This window comes from Lithobates pipiens, unplaced genomic scaffold (genome assembly GCF_037356315.1).
Source record: "Lithobates pipiens isolate NorthernLeopardFrog02 unplaced genomic scaffold, aLitPip1_a1.2 Scaffold_13, whole genome shotgun sequence".
NCBI classification, from domain to species: Eukaryota; Metazoa; Chordata; class Amphibia; order Anura; family Ranidae; genus Lithobates; species Lithobates pipiens.
The window spans coordinates 444,987,852-445,005,679 of NW_027507718.1; positions in this window are offsets into that span (position 1 = coordinate 444,987,852).

Genomic DNA, 17,828 nt, shown 5'->3' on the forward strand with positions numbered 1-17,828 from the left:
TCGTGGCACGGAGAGGCAGAATGGGGAGATGCCTATGTAAACAAGGCATTTCCCTGTTCTGCCTAGCAACATGATGGGGATCTACTGATCCTAGTGATTGGGAGCAGTGATCCGTCATGTTCCAGTGAGCCCATCCCCCCCTACAGTTAGAACACACTTAACCCCTTGATCGTCCCCTAGTGTTTAACCTCTTTCCTGCCAGTGACATTTCCACAGTAATCAGTGCATTTTATAGACCTGATTGCTGTATAAATGTCAATGGTCCCAAAATAATGTCAAAAGTGTCTGATCTGTCCGTCGCAATGTCGCAGTCATGATAAAAAAAAAAACATAGAAAAAGATTTCCGCCATTACTAATAAAAAATAATAAAAAAAAAATGCCATAAATCTATGCTCTATTTTGTAGACGCAATAACTTTTTCATAAACAATCAATATACACTTATTGCAATTTTTTTTTACCAAAAATATGTAGAAGAATACATATTGCCCTAAATTGAGGAAGAAATTTGTTTTTTTATATATTTTTGGGGGATATTTACTATAGAAAAAAGTTAAAAATATTGCTTTTCTTTCAAAATTGTCTCTCTTTTTTTGTTTATAGCGCAAAAAATAAAAACCGCAGAGGTGATCAAATACCACCAAAAGAAAGCTCTATTTGTGAGGAAAAAAAAAGAGCATCAATTTTAAAGCAATGCTTTAAAATTTGCGATACGACGCAGTGCCGTATCGCAAAAAAGGGCTTGGTCAGGAAGGGGGTAAATCCTTCTGAGGCTGAAGTGGTTAATGTCATTTTCAATGTGAATTTTTAATCTTTGTCAAATTACAGCTTTCATTGGGGGCTGGTTCACACCAGAATATGGTGCAGGAAACCTGCGTTCCATGAGCGTTTAGCATATCATGTTCAAAGCGCACTGAAGTTGTGATCTGCAGAGGGTTTCAATAATAAGTTAACCACTTTCTTACTGGGCACTTATACCGTATATACTCGAGTATAAGCCGAGATTTTCAGCCTCTTTTTTGAGGCTGAAAGTGCCCCCCTCGGCTTATACTCGAGTCATCGCTGTCTGCCCGCTCGATCAGCGTGTCGAGCAGACAGACAGCGGCCATTCTATAGTTCAAAAGCCGCGCCTCCGGCTCCGCCTTCGCCTGTGATAGGCGGAACACTGAATTTCCCAGCAGCCTGTGTTCCGCCTATCACGGACATCGTATCATCCTCGTACTACGGACGAGGATGATACGATGTCCGTGATAGGCGGAACACAGGCTGCTGGGAAATTCAGTGTTCCGCCTATCACAGGCGAAGGCGGAGGCGCGGCTTTTGAATTTTACAATGGCCGCCGAGGCGCCGACGAAGAGGGCACGGGACGGAGGCAAGGCAACGCACGGCACGGCACGGGACGGGACGGAGGCAAGGCACGACACGGGACGGAGGCAAGGCACGGCACGGGACGGAGGCAAGGAGGCAAGGCACGGGACGGAGGCTCGGGACAAAGGCTCGGGACACAGGTAGGCTGGACACACACACACACACACACACACACACACACAGGGATGGATGGATGGATGGATACACACACACACACACAGGGATGGATGGATGGATGGATACACACACACACACAGGGATGGATGGATGGAGACACACACACACAGGGATGGATGGATGGATGGATGGATGGAGACACACACACACAGGGATGGATGGATGGATGGACACACACACACACAGGGATGGATGGACGGACACACAGGGATGGACGGACACACAGGGATGGACGGACACACAGGGATGGACGGACACACACACAGGGATGGACAGGCATGTCTCACCCTCGGCTTATACACGAGTCAATAAGTTTGCCAGTTTTTTGGGGGGTAAATTGGGGGCCTCGGCTTATATTCGGGTCGGCCTATACTCGAGTATATACGGTACTCCCTTCCTGACCAGGCTAATTTTCAGCTGTCAGCGCTGTCGCACTTTGAATGACAATTGTGCGGTCATGCAACACTGTACCCTAATAAAATATTTAGCATTTTTTAAACCATCTGACATCCGCGCTATGGCCGAATGATGGCCACAGTGCGGATGTGAATTCCCGGGAGGCCATCATATGACGACCTCCCGTGTGCACGCTCCCTGCAGGGCACGCGTGGAGCGCACGTGGAGCGTGCTGTGATCACCGAGTCACTGAGTCCTGGCCCCTTATCATGTGATCAGCTGTCAGCCAATGACAGCTGATCACATGATGTAAACAAAAGCTTACAGCAGAGAAAAAAAAAACCGACCACTGGCTCAGCTTAAAGGGACATCGGTCCCTAAGAGGAAGAGGCAATTATGCCTCATAATTGGAACATGAAAGTGCCCACAAATGCCATCTATCAATGCACACAAGTGCCACCTATCTATGCTCACAAGTGCCGCCTATCAATGCCCACCAGTGATGCCAATCAGTGCCACATAGAAGTGCTGCCTATCAGTGTAACCAATCAGTGCTCATCACTGTCACCCATCAGTGCTCATCACTGACATCTATCGGTGCCCATCACTGCCACCTCATTAGTGTACATCAATAACAGACAAAAATGACCCGTTTTAAAATTTTATAACAAAATTCAAAAAAAAAATTATTTTTTAAATTCTGTCTTTTTAAATTTTTTTAAACAAAAAATAAAAATCGCACAATGAACCACCAAAAGAAAGCTCTATTTAGGGGGAAAAAATTATAAAAATTTCATATGGGTACAGTGTTGTATGACCACGCAATGATCAAAGTGTATCAGCGCTGAAAGCTGAAAATTGGTGAAAATTGGTCTGGATAGGAGGGGGGTTTAAGTGCCCAGTAAGCAAGTGGTTAATAGAGAAAAACAGATAGAGCTTTCTTTTGGTGGTATTTAATCACCCCTGTTTTTTTTTTTTTTTTTTTTTTTTTTTGCTAAACAAACAAAAAAAAAGAAAGAAAATTTTGAAAACTTTTTGTTACTGTTATAAAGTTTTGCAAATAAATATTTTTTCTCCTTCACTGATGGGCACTGATGAGGTAGCACTAATGGGCACTGATGAGGCGGCACTGATGGGCACTGATGGGTACTGATATCCATCACTAATGTCCACTGATAGCCAGCACTAATGGGCACTGATAGCCAGCACTAATGGGCACTGATAGCCAGCACTAATGGGCACTGATAGCCAGCACTGGTCATGAGGATTGGACACCACACACAATTGGACTATCCGACGGATTATTCCGTCGGACCTAGTCTGCCTGGAAATTCCGGTCGTGTGTTTGCGGCATTATGTGTGTCGCATAGAACCAGCTCTTGGGCATATGAAAGGGCTGCCCTATGTGGGTTTGTCACTCATGACAAGCCCAACGTGATTTTTAAATGCGCGGTTTGATGCAATTGCCAGGCGATCCTGTCACATGACAATCACAGCAGAATCACATCATGTTTGGGGTGCCATTAAAGGACAGACTTCTTGAAAAGTTTGGGATCTAAGTGACACTGTCTGATATGTATGTTTAATCCTTCATTCATCGGCGATATAAGAACTAACTGCAGCTAATGAACTGAGATTTGACGCAAACCAGAGTGAAGCTGAATAAATCTTGTGAATCCTTTTTTGTTATAGTTTTAGGTATAGAGGGGGCCAAAAATGAATCCCAGTCTAGAACTCTATTGATGTTCAAGGCACTGGTGGGGTGACCTACCCCACCCCCTCATCTCCAGAATGTCTGTGACAGGGGGACCAGACCATCTCATCTACAGAGCAATCTACCAGGCGGCCAATGACATATAATTGCTGCAAGAATGTTTGAGCATTTCTGTGTCACCACCCCCCTGGTGTTGCTCACCATAGGAGTATATGCAGAATGTACTCCAGATGGGGGAACCAGGAAGTTCATCTCACAGCCGGGCTTGGCCTGTCACAGGCATGCCAGAGGTGGGGAGGGGGGGGGGGATCTCCCCTTCACAGTTTAAGACAGCAGCCGGAGGGGGAGAAAACTAGAGGAAAAGGTTTTGTTGGAGGCCCTGCTTTAAGCTAAAAGAACAAATAAAAATGAAAAAAGAAACTGATGTAGACACAGGCCTACATATGTACTTTTATGCTAGCCCCCAACGTTTTTTTCCCCCCATCTCTTTTGCCATGCACTTAAAAAAAAAAAAAAAAGGGGAAGAAAAAAATCCCATAAATAAAAAGAGAAGCTAAATTTTCAAGCACATCCTATCTGATTTACAATGCTATAAAGAAAATATGCCTGTTTTATAGCTTCCTACAGACTGCAGGAGTTGTAACTTAACAGCAGCTGTTTGTGGGCAAAAGCATCAGTGCATTTGGCGTCTTACTGCCATTCAGCCACTGCGCCACAGTTACAATCCTGTCTGGAGGTGGAATGTTTGGATATCCTGCTTCCATGCATCGACAGCAGCCAGGGCTCACTCAGGCAAGCTTTCTTTGCCAAAACATATTAGCATATGTTAGAGCTTTGAACAAGGGTGGCTATACACAACCCAATTCAAACATTACCTGTAATGATCAGGCATGAATTGTGCTTCCCAAGAGGGCGTTTGCCATCACACACAAAGATTTTCCAAATCTAGAGTAGGTGAACGCTGATTTTCATCCTGTCAATGCAGAAAAGGGAACAAAGTGTAACCATGTATGTACCGATACACAACATCAACCAAGTTGTAAAGACCACAACCACTGGTCCCAGCAGGATGAAGGACAGGCAGAGCTATCATTGGCCCTGTCTAGATTCACTACAAAAAAATAAATTTGGTTAATCTGTATTCAAATTAAAGTAGAACTAAAAAGGCAAAAATGCCCCCCCCCCCCATTTTGGATAGAGTAAAGCCCGGTACACACTATTCTTTTTTTGCGTTGAATGGAAAAAAAACAGTCAGAGCCGCTGTACTAACTGTGCAAGGTAAGTATTGCGCTCTCCCCGTCTGAGCTGTTGTGTTCTAACAGGGGGAAGCCCCCCACCAAAGCACTCCGAATAGCGCTTTCCTCTACTGGTTGAGAGAGCTGATAAGGAGTCGGTCGGCTGCTGGTTTTCCAGCATACTTATCCAAAAGAAGCTGGCCGGCTTCTGTCAGACAGACAGACATACACACCGGCCAAATCTTGGCCTTTTTTTGTTTTTACCAGCCAATGTCTCCAGACATTCAGCCTGTGAGTACTTGGCTTTAAGGAAATTGATAACCCCTGTATGGTTTCTTTTCTTCTGTGTTCTATGGGGAGATTTTCCTTCACTTCCTGCCCCATAGCCAAGACAGGAAGTGAGAGAAGGTTCCTCCGAAGTGAGGGATCTCTGGTTGCCACCAGAACTAGTGTCTATGTTGGAAGTTTTCCCCTCCATTCCTGTTCTGGTAACAACCCAAAATTTGCCAATTTTCTTTTAATGTTTACTCTCTGTGATAATGGAAAACAGGACAAAAAGAGAGGGTGACTATCCCTCATGGGAGCACAGACAGCATGTTTTCAAATCAGTCTTCACTCTATCGTAAACAAAAAAAAAAAATTTCCTTTAGTTATACTTTAAGGCTGGGTTCACACCGCTGCGGGTGAGAGATCCGGATGTGATTCGCACTGCAGTGCAAATCACATCCGATCTGTCTGTGCGATGCGAGTTCAGCCATACAGATAGTATGGCTGAATTCGCATCGCACCCGCCGCAAACTCGCATAGGACCCTTTTGTTGGTCCGCAGCAGAATCGGATCGCATGGGTGTTCACACCATGCGATCCGATTCCTGTCCAAGTTTGCAGATCGCACTGCGATATGCGGACTGGTCTGGGGGTGTCATTAAGATTTCATTGACACTCCCAGCAGTCCGCATAGGGCAGTGTGAACTGCCGGCGGGAGGCATGCGATGCGGGAAAACGCAGCGGATTCGTGGCGTTCCCGCATCGCTATGATGTGAACCTAGCCTCAAGCCTAATTTAGGTAAAAAAAAAACATTAGCAGAAGGGACAGTACTTACATTTAATGAGAAGTGTCCCTTGTGCTGGTGCCAGCTGTAGTAGCTGAAATCTAAATCTCATAACCCCACAGCTGTAATCTTTTGGTGCTGTGGGGGTTAATACAAGCGCTGGACCTGTCACTGGCATTTGTCAAAAGTGCTGACTGTGCCCGCCCTTTCCAGCCCCCTCTTCCATTCATAGAAACTGTATTATAATGGGCATGAATGAAAACATATATGGATGGAGAATTGGTGGATAAATAAAAAAAGATCACAGAATGCCTTTCATTCATGGAAGCTATAGTACAGCTTCTATGAATGGAGGACAGAGTGGAAAGGGCAGACGTAGCCAAGTGCCTGCGACAGGACCAGCACTTGAATTAAACTAGGGCTGCAACGAACGATTATTTTCATTTGTTGTTTCGATTAATCTGTTAATAACCTTTAAAAACTGGTGTGTATAATTTAGTTAATATGTAAAGTAAAAAAAAAAAGGTAATTTATTCTTTAACCACTTCAGCCCTGAAGCATTTGGCTGGCCAAAGACGAAAGCACTTTTTGTGATTTGGCAGTTGCGATGTGGCTCCTAAACAAAATTGACATCCTTTTTTCCCCACAAATAGAGCTCTGTTTTGGTGGTAGTTGATCACCTCTGCGGTTTTAATTTTTTAACCGCTTCCCGTCCACCCTATAGCCGAATGACGGCTCTAGAGCGGACGCTTTCGTCCGGGAGGCCGTCCCTGGACGTCATCGTGTTTACTTCCGCAATGCGCGCTGCCGCGGGTGTGCATCGGGCACGCATCGGGGAAGTTTTGTGTTTGCCGTGTCCACTGGAGACAGGCAAACACAGATCTCTGTAAACGGCCAATCACAGCGGCCATTTACAGCGCGATCGGCGTGTCCAATGTGAGATGATCTCATATGTAAACATATGAGATCATCTCTCAGCGCCGCTCTCCCTCCTCACACAGACAGCATGCGAGAGGGGAGAGATGAACGGCTGCAGCAGCCGTAAGTGGAAAAAAAATAAAAAAAGTGCCATCCGCCCCAGTGCCATGCTCCCCCAGTGCCATGCTCCCCCAGTGCCATCCTCCCCCAGTGCCACCTGCCCCCAGTGCCACCTGCCCCCAGTGCCACCTGTTAGTGCTATCTGTCCCCAGTGCCACCTGTTGTCAGTGCCATTTGTCCCCAGTGCCATCTGTCATCAGTGCCACGTATAAGTGCCATCTGTCATCAGTGCCACATAGTGCCATCTGTCATCAGTGCCACATATTAGTGCTATCTGTCATCAGTGCCACGTAGCAGTGCCATTTGTCATCAGTGCCACCTGTCAGTGTCATGTGCCATCTGTTGTCAGTGTCACGTGTCATCAATGCCACTTATCAGTGCCATCTGTCATCAGTGTCACGCGTCATCGTTGCCACATATTAGTGCCATCTGTCATCGGTGCCACGTATTAGTGCCATCTGTCATCAGTGCCACGTATTAGTGCCACGTATCAGTGCCACGTATAAGTGCCATCTGTCATCAGTGCCACATATTAGTGCCATCTGTCATCAGTGCCACGTGTCATCAGTGCCACGTATAAGTGTCATCATTGCCACGTATCAGTGCCATCTGTCATCAGTGTCACATGTCATTGTCCTGGTGCTCCAGGGCCTTCAAAAGTGCAATAGGTAGTCAACAAGTTAGATGTGTAATTTATGCTCCTAGAACACCTGACGGCGCTCCCTGCATGTTGGGCCTCTATGTGGCCAGGCTGTGAAAAAGTCCCACACATGTGGTACTGTACTACTCAGGAGGAGTAGCAGAATTTTTTTGTGGGTGTCATTTGTGGTATACACATGCCATGTGAGAGAAATAACCTATTACAATGACAATTTTGTGGAAAAAAAATGAAAAATCCTAATTTTGCAAAGAATTGTGGGAAAAAAATGACAACATCAAAAAGCTCACTATGCCTCTTACTAAATACCTTGGAATGTCTACTTTCCAAAAAGGGGTCATTTGGGGGGTATTTGTACTTTCCTAGCTTGTTCGGGTCACAAGAAGTGAGATAGGCCACCAGTACATCAGATGTGATCAATTTTGTATGATTCGCACCACAGATTGTAGACTCTCTAACTTTCACAAAGACCAAATAATATCCACTAATTTGGGTTATTTTTACCAAAGATATGAAGCAGTATAAATTGTGGCCAAAATTTATGAAGAAAAATTAATAATTTGCATAATTTTGTCACAGAAACAAAGAAATATGCGTTTTTTTTTTCAAAATTTTCGGTCTTTTTTCATTCATAGCACAAAAAATAAAAACCCCAGAGGTGATCAAATACCACCAAAAGAAAGCTCTATTTGTGGGAAAAAAAGGACATAAAATGTATTTGGGTACAGTGTTGCATGACTGAGTAATTGTCATTCAAAGTGTGAGAGCACCGAAAGCTGAAAATTGGTCTGGGCAGGAAGGTGTTTAAGTGCCCAGTAAGCAAGTGGTTAAAAAACATAACATGTAAACAAAAAAGAGCGACAATTTTTGAAAAAACAAAAAAAAAAAACACATTATATTTTACTTTTTGCTATAATAAATATCCCCCCAAAAAATATATAAAATTGTATTTTTCCTCAGTTTAGGCTGATACGTATTCTTCTACATATTTTTGGTAAAAAAAAACCAAAAAAACGCAATAAGCGTTTATTGATTGGTTTGCGCAAAAGTTATAGCGTCTACAAAATAGGGGATAGTTTTATGGCATTTTTATTTTTTTATTTTTTTTTTTTTTTACTAGTAATGGCGGCGATAGGCGATTTTTATCGTGACTGCGACATTATGGCGGACACATCAGACACTTTTGGCACTATTTTGGGACCATTCACATTTATACTGCGATCAGTGCGATTAAAAATGCACTGATTACTGTGTAAATCTGACTAGCAGTGAAGGGGTTAACCAGGAGGGGACACTGCAAGAGTTAAGTGTGTCCTAGGGAGTGATTCTTAATGTGGGGGGGAGGGGCCGTGTGTGACACGACATTGATCACCGCTCCCGATTACAGTGTATAATCTTGTATATAACAGTATATACAGTATATCTCTTCTGTCTGTTATTCTCAGAATGGATTAGAAATTTTGCTCTCTAACCATATTTATTATTATTTTATTTATATTTACCACTGCATATAGATATTAACCGCTTGCGGACCAGCCGCCTCAGTTTTACTGCGGCAGGTTGACTCCACTACGCGAAATCAAGTTATTGTACATGATCTCGCGGGGCTTGGATAGCAGCATGCCGCGAGCTCTGTGAGTCCAACCACGGGTCCCACGGATTTGATGTCTGCGGGGATACCTGTGATTGTCTCATTTCCCCATTCTGCATAGTGCACCATGAGTCAGCGGTAATATGCACCTTACCAGGCATGGACATTGCCTTCCACATGCCGGTAGAGAGCCGGAACCTGCCACTGAGGAACCGCACATTGCACAAACTCACGGAAAGGGGGCAGAGTATACCAACTGAAAATGCAGCAGTTGAAGTGCTAGCAATTTAGCCAAGCTAGCATTCAACCACTGGGCATGTGGATGGCTGGGAGTGAACTTCTTTCGATGGTGCAGCAGCTGGGGCAGGGAAATTTTCCTGGTACAATCGGACGTCAATGTACCGATAGCAGATTGCCCGCAAGTACTTGGCTGTGACGCACCTAATTCTACACCTTCATTCCTCCCAGTGTAGGTATCAGAGAGGACTGAAGGTATAGTGGGGTTAGAGATCCCAGCTGATGAGGAGTAAGGAGAGGTCCACTTTGTTCTTTGGTGTGGGTCTTTTAGGTACGCTTGCCAATGACTGCATGGCAGGTCAACATATGTCTGGTCAAGCATGTGGTGCCCAAGCGACTGATGTTTGGGCCACGCGAGATACACATGAGACATGTGTTGCAAAAAGCAGGAGTGTAATCTGATGCACTCATCTCAAAAAAGGCCCACACCAAAGAACTTTTGGAATAACGCGCAGAGGCAGTACCCTGCACATGTGGAGATCTGCGGTGTGATGCAGTCAGTGTGCTGCCCTTAAGCTGGCCCCCGGAGGGCATCCTGCCTCATTGGAGATGTGCCTCCTCCTCCCTCCTATCAGACACCCATGTAGAGTCAGTGACCTCATCATCCCCTCCCTTTTCATCACTGGAGCAAACCTGGCAGTATGCTGCAGCTGGGGGAACATGACTGCCAGATTGCTGTCCTTCTTGGACATCCCCTCTCTCTGGGCTCACGTTACTGCCTTCCTCTAGCTGGGTATCATCATCAGAGCCTTCAAAACGCTGGGCATCCTCATGGAGCATGTACCCAACACTGTGCTCAAACAGTTCGGGGGACTCCTCAGGAGGACATGATGGGGCTAGGGAAGGAGTGGCTGATGCCATTGAGATGAGGGAAGAGGCCGCGTTGGCAGCTGCTTTGCCAGTACCCTGAGCCTGGGTGAGAGAGGATGAGGATGATGAGGAAGGCTTGGTCTCCCCTCTACCAAGTCTTCAGCATATTGCGGCTCAACACGTCCAGCTGCCGAAAATAAGGACAAGCGTGTTCCATGGCCACGTGCTGATGAGGATGCACCGTGTCCACGACCAGCACTGTTGCCTCTAGACACAGAGCCTGCTTGCCCTCTTTTATTGGCTCATGACTGTCTGCCTCTCCTTGTTGGCCTTCCAGACATACGAATGGCCTGCAGGGAGATGTAGCTGCACAAAGCTGGGACCTATATACTGATTAAACTGTAGCTAGCAGAATCAACTGCCTGCCTTTAGTATTATTACTATGAGAACACCAGTAATTGGGGTAGCTTTAGGTACACACTGTGCAGATGACACAGTACACCGACTGTAATTACTGCAGCTGCTGGCCTGTGGTATAGGATCTGAAGAACACCAGCAATTGGGGTAGCTTTAAGTGCACACTGTGCAGATGACACAGTACACCGACTGTAATTGCTACAGCTGCCTGCGGAGAGGATCAGCAGAACATCAGCAATTGGGGTATCTTTAGGTGTACACTGTGCAGATGACACAATACACCAACTGCAATTGCTGTAGCTGCCTGCCTGTGGTTTAGGATCTGAAGAACACCAGCAATTGGGGTAGCTTTAGGCATACTCTGTTCAGATGACACAATACACCGACTGCAATTACTGCAGCTGCCTGCCTGTGTTATAGGATCAGCAGAACACCAGCAATTGGGGTAGCTTTAAGTGCACACTGCGCAGGTGGCACAATACACTGATTGTAATTGCTGCAGCAGCTGTGTGTGGTATAGGATCAGAAGAACACCAGCAATTGGGGTAGCTTTAGGTCTACACTGTGCAGGTGGCACAATGCACCAACTGTAATTGCAACAGCTTCAAATGAATTTCAAAGACACTGTCTCTCCGTCTCTCTCTCCGCCAACGCAACACATTATGCAAGGCCGTTTTGCAGGCGGCCTTATATAGTGTGGGGCGTGTACTAAACCCCCTGAGCCATAATTGTCCAAAGCTACCCTGGGTTTGGCCAATTACAGCTCGCTGTACAGACGGTGCTGTGATTGGCCAGGCATGGGGTCATAGTGCATGCTTGGCCAATCATTAGCCAGCAATGCACTGCGATGCCGCCGTGAATTATGGGCCGTGAGCACCACTCGAATTTGGCGCGAATGGCCAATAACGTTCGGAATTCGCCGAACGGACCTACAGCCGATGTTCAAGTCGAACATGGGTTCAACTCGAACACGAAGCTCATCCCTAATGATTGTCATGTTGGAATGTCGAAGTATGTCCCATACGCAACTCCCTGGCTGATAAATGCAAATGTTTCTTCAGTATTTTTTGATAACATACTGTATTAATCTTGCCATCAATTTTGACCAAATTTCCTGTGCCTTTGTAGCTCAAACATCCCCAAAACATCAGTGATCCATCTCCGTGTTTTACAGTAGAAATGGTGTACCTTTTAGCATACTGTAGGCCTTGTTGACCCCTCTCCAAATGTAGCGTTTATGGCTGTGGCCAAAAAGCTAAATTTTAGTCTTATTACTCCAAATGACTTTGCGCCAGAAGGTTTGAGGCTTTTCTCTGTGCTGTTTGGTATGTTTTAAGCGGGATACTTTGTGGCATTTGCGTAGTAATGGCTTTCTTTTGGCAACTCGACCATTCAGCCTATCTTTCTTCAAGTTTGGATTTAGGGCGACCCAGTGGTGTAGTGGTTAGCACTCTCACCTAGCAGTAAGAAGGGTCGCTGGTTCAAATCCCAACCACGACACTACCTGCCTTGAGTTTGCATGTTCTCCCTGTGCCTGCGTGGATTTCCTCCGGGTACTATATATATATATATATATATATACATATATATACACACACACACACACACACACACACACACGCTATAAGGTAAAAAAAAATTATGTTCAAATCGAAATTACGTTCGACTTGAACTTCGGGCCCATCCCTAGTCCTCAGGCAGGGCATAATTTCCTCTGTTTGGTGATGTTGCCAATGTTATCCAGCCACAGCATGCAAAGGAAGTGGTGGACTAGCTTATTAAACCATCCTCATCCTCCATCACCCAAGCAGAGACTAGTGCACATCATCTGCAGCTGCCAGAGAGGCTAAACCTGCATAGCTGATCCTGCCATAGCCCCAGCATCAGGCATTGAGGAGTCAGCTAAGTTATTTGAACACAGCCTCAGCCACTTGCTCCTTGACAATGCACAGCGATTACTTGATTCAGATGTTGGTACTGAGGTTGAGGAAGGCAAGAACATGAACCTGCAGAGAGGGGAGCACACTGGTACACAAATTGGCAGTCATGTTTCTCCAGCCGCAGTGTATTGCCAAGTTGTCTCCAGTGGTAATGAGGATGGAGGAGATGATGATCATGATAAGGTCACTGACATGACTTGGGTGCCAACAGAGGAGGAACAACCCCAATAAGGCAGTCATTATGGAGGAGTATAGAGCAGCCACCCTATTCCATCACATTGTGGAGCTGTTCTCTCCTGGCCCACTTCCCAGACAGCTGAGCTCCTTTTTTAGCAGATGTGCAGCTGATCACAATGTTGCAAACTTTGTCTCAAGCACATCAAGTGTGGCAAAAACACCAGCCATTTGGATGCCACATGCTCGACAAGGCATTTAACCTCCCACCACTCAGCCCATTGGGAAGAGCACCTGAAAGCCACACAAAAGGGCGCAAATCTGTTCCTCCTCCTTACTCACTTCAGTCTGCCCCCGCTATACCTCATGACCACTCAGCAGCCTCCACTGACAGGGATCATTGTATAGCACAGGGTGTCCAAAGTACTTGCAGCAAATCTGCCAGCAGCACACCACCAGCTGTAGACTATAGCTAGCAAATTTCTCTGCCCCATCTTCTGCAATGAAAAAACATACAGTCACTGCCACCCACATGCCTAGCATCTAAATGTAAACTTGTCAAACCTGCTGGCTCTACAACTTCTGCCTTTCCGACTGGTGGATTCTGCTCCCTTCTGTGATTTTGCAGAATGTACTATACCACATAGACGAGTTCTTGCAGGAAAAAATATTTTAAGCAACAGACAGCATGGATTCATGAAAGACAGACAAACCCGATTTCTTTTTATGAGGTGGTAAGTAAAACCTTGGACAGAGGGGTGGCGGTGGATGTGGTATACTTGGATTTTGCAAAAGCATTCGATACAGTTCCGCACACACGGCTCATGTGTAAAGTAAAGTCTACAGGTTTGGAAATATCAGTTTGTAAATGGATAGAAAACTGGCTAAAAGACAGAATTCAGAGAGTAGTGGTTAATGATTCTTACTCTGAATGGTCTAAGGTTATCAGTGGTGTACCCCAAGGTTCAGTGCTGGGACTCTTACTTTTTAATATCTTTATAAATGATATTGGGTCTGGGATCAAAAGTAACATTTCCGTCTTTGCAGCTGACACCGAGCTATGCAGTGGAATAACCTCCTTACAGGATGTCTCCAATTTACAAGCCAACCTCAATGCTCTGTCTAATTGGGTGACTATGTGGCAGATGAGGTTTAATGTTGAGAAATGTAAAGTTATGCACTTGGGGACTAAGAATATGCATGCATCATACATGCTAGGGGGAGTACACCTGGGGGAATCCATAGTGGAGAAGGATCTGGGGGTTTTGGTAGATCATAAGCTCAATAATAGCATGCAATGCCAAGCTGCGGTTTCCGAAGCGAGCAAAGTCCTTTCCTGTATTAAGAGAGGTATGGACTCCAGAGAGAGAGATATAATTTTGCCCCTGTTCAAATCATTAGTAAGACCTTATCTGGAATATGCAGTTCAGTTTTGGGCACCAGTTCTCAAAAAGGATATCAGGAAACTGGAGAAAGTGCAGAGAAGGGCAACCAAACTGATAAGAGGCATGGAGGAACTCAGCTATGAGGAAAGATTAGAGGAACTGAATTTATTCATTCTTGATAAGAGGAGATTAAGGGGGATATGATCAACATGTACAAATATATAAGGGGTCCATATAGTGAACTTGGTGTTGAGTTATTCACTTTACAGTCAACAAAGAGGACAAGGGGGCACTCTTTATGTCTAGAGGAAAAGAGATTTCATCTCCAAATACGGAAAGGTTTCTTCACAGTAAGAGCTGTGAAAATGTGGAATAGACTCCCTGCAGAGGTGGTTCTGGCCAGCTCAGTGGATTGCTTTAAGAAGAGCCTGGATTATTTCCTAAGTGTACATAATATAACTGGGTACTAACATTTATAGGTAAAGTTGATCCAGGGAAAATCCGGGGGATCAGGAAGGAATTTTTTACCCTGCTTTATCAAATTGGATCATGCTTTGCTGGTGTTTTTTGCCTTCCTCTGGATCAACTGTGGGTATAGAATTGGGTATATGGGATTGTATGATTTTTTTTTTTTTTTTTTTTTTGTGGTTGAACTGCATGGACATGTGTCTTTTTTCAACCTGACTAACTATGTAACTATGTAACAATGGCAGGTTCTCAGTCACCATTTCTTTCCACGTAAGGCCATTCCATGCTCTGTACCATCACGTGGAAGGCAATGTTGTGGTATTGTTGGGAAAGGCAGTCAGCCACAAAGTCTATGTTACTGGTGACACATGGTCCAGCAAGTATAGTCAGGAATGATATATTTTGTTCACAGCACACTTGGTAACTCTGCTTGCAACTTGCAGGAAAGGGCTCAGTGTTGTAGCTTTTTGTGCCTCCACATCTCCATAGAGCTAGTGGTGATGATGCCAGATTTGTCAGCCCCTCCTCCTCCTCCATGCCCTTCTCTGCTGAATTGTCCTATGAACCACAAGTACCCACTAAGCGTTCAAGGGGCTATTTAATGAGTCAGGATAAAAGGTGCCATGCAGTGCTTTAGCTGGTGTGTCTAGGGGACAGGAACCACACTGGAGCAGAGATTATTGCAGCTCTGCAGGGACAGCCACAGAGGTGATTCACATATCGCCACGTGGAGCCAGGAATGGTGGTGTGCGATAATGGCACAAACCTCCTGTCCACCCTTAGACAGGGAAAGTTGACATGTGCCATGCCTGCCACATGTCCTCAATTTGGTGGTGCAGCAATTCCTAAATAGGTACCCAGGGTTGGAAGATCTGCTAAAGCAGGCCAAAAGAGTCTGTAGCATACACCGCCAGTGCTCAGTTGGCTGAAATTCAGCGAGAATTCCACCTGCCCTTAAACCGCCTGATTTATGACATGCCCACCAGGTGGAATTTGACAATGCTGCAGCAACTGCACATGCAGCAGAGGGGTGTCAAAGACAGGCTTGGCTTTTTTTCCCCACGTCAGTGGCTGCTCATTAAGGATGCATGCACTATACTGTCACCATATTAGGAGGCCGCAAGAATGGTGAGCCATGACAATGCATGCATCAATGACACAAACCCTGTTGTTTTCCTGCTGGAGTAGACTCTGCGTGGCATTATGGACAGAGCACTTGAGGCGCAGCAATGGGAGGAAGAGGAGGACTTCCTTTCCTCTCAAGGCCCCCTTTATGCAGACACCATTGTTCCTATGCCACAGAACACACAAGAAGAGAAGAAGGAGGAGGAGGAGAAGAAGGAGGATTCTGGCAGTTTTGTAGGCATTGAAGCAGAGGAAGACACATGTCAAACAGTAAGAAATGGTTTTCCAATCCGCAGAACCCTTGGGAGTAATACGTGGCTGGGAGGAGGCAGTTCCAGATACTATAATCCTCAGTGACCCTGAGGAGTCTACTTCTCATGCCGCTACAAATTTACGGTGCATGGGCTCCCTCATGCTTCAAAGTCTGCAAAAGGACCCAAGAATACATGCCATAATAGAGAAGAATCACTATTGGTTGGCAACCCTCCTTGACCACTGTTACAAAGGAAAAGTCTCATAACTCATCCCAACCCCACAGAGAATGCAGAAGAGAAAATCTCTGTAGGACACCTTAAAGAGGAGTTTATCTAATGCTTTTCCCGACTCTGGTAGGTTACCGTGTCATGGAAAACTTAGTTTTGAGGCTTCTGTTGGTTAAGAGGAGCAGTGGAGAAGGCGGTTGCCTAAATGATGCATTTCACAATTTTTTAGTCCTCGCCGCCTAGGGCTGTCAGCTTCCACATCCCATTGACAGCGTCTGCATCACATGGGAGACGATTATCTAGGGGGCGAAAACAGAGATTGAGAGCTTTCCAGTCGAAGATCCACTGGCTTACCGGTTCATGAGAATAGACCACTGGCCAGAACTTGCCCAATATGCAATTGAGCTGCTGGGCTGCCCTGAATCCAGTGTGCTTTCCGAATGGACATTCACTGCTGCTAGAGGTTTTGTTACTGATAATAGAACACGTCTGTCCACATCCTTGGTGGACCATCTGACATTTCTCAAAATGAATCAGTCCTGGATTCCCAGCAGCTATGAAGCCCCTGATGCTGATGTCGCTGATTAAGTGTTTTTGGGATGTGGAATCTCTGCAGGACTTCTGGACTGCCTAGCGTGGGTGTTGATTTTATTTAGAAGAATTTTTTTGGTGTAGGTTTCATGGGCACAAGTAACACCCAAAGAAAGACCAATTTTTGTCAGCAAGGCCAATTCTTGCTTTCATCAAGTATTCCTCTATAAGGTTACGGTATAAAGGCACCACCGACACCCAAAGACCAATTTTTCCAAACCTGTTACTTCTATCCAAAGTCTGTGGAAGAGACACTAGAATGTATCCAAATCTCTAATTTTATTCCCAGTGCACTACATTGTAGCCTCATCATACAGACTGACTCCGTTGCTTACAAAATAAAGAAAGCTTGCAGGGAAAAGGTAATTTTTTGGGCTTTATAAATAATATTATTTCTGCAGCAGCTTCTATACACAGTACAGATGTGCCACTTTACAGTTAGACTGGGGGGACCCCCAGGCACTAATTTGAAAGGAATTTTTTATTTTAATGCTTTCACTTTAACAATTTCAATACAGGGCACTTACATCCCCTTCCTGCCCAGACCAATTTTCAGCTTTCATCGCTCTCACACTTTCAATGAACATTACTCAGTCATGCAACATTGTACCCATATGAAATTTGCTTCCTTTTTTTCACACAAATAGAGCTTTCTTTTGGTGGCATTTAATCACTACGGGTTTTTTTATATAAATAAATTTTAAAAAAATGCCTTTTTCTTTGTTTCGGTCATAAAATTTTGCAAATTAGTATTTTTTCTTCATACATTTTGGCCAATCTATACTGCTTCATATCTTTGGTAAAAATAATCCAAAGTAGTGTATATTATTTGGTCTTTGTGAAAGTTATAGAGTCTAGCCAAAGCAAATATAGCATAAGAAGGTTATTCTTGAGAGTAGAGTGGGTGGCTT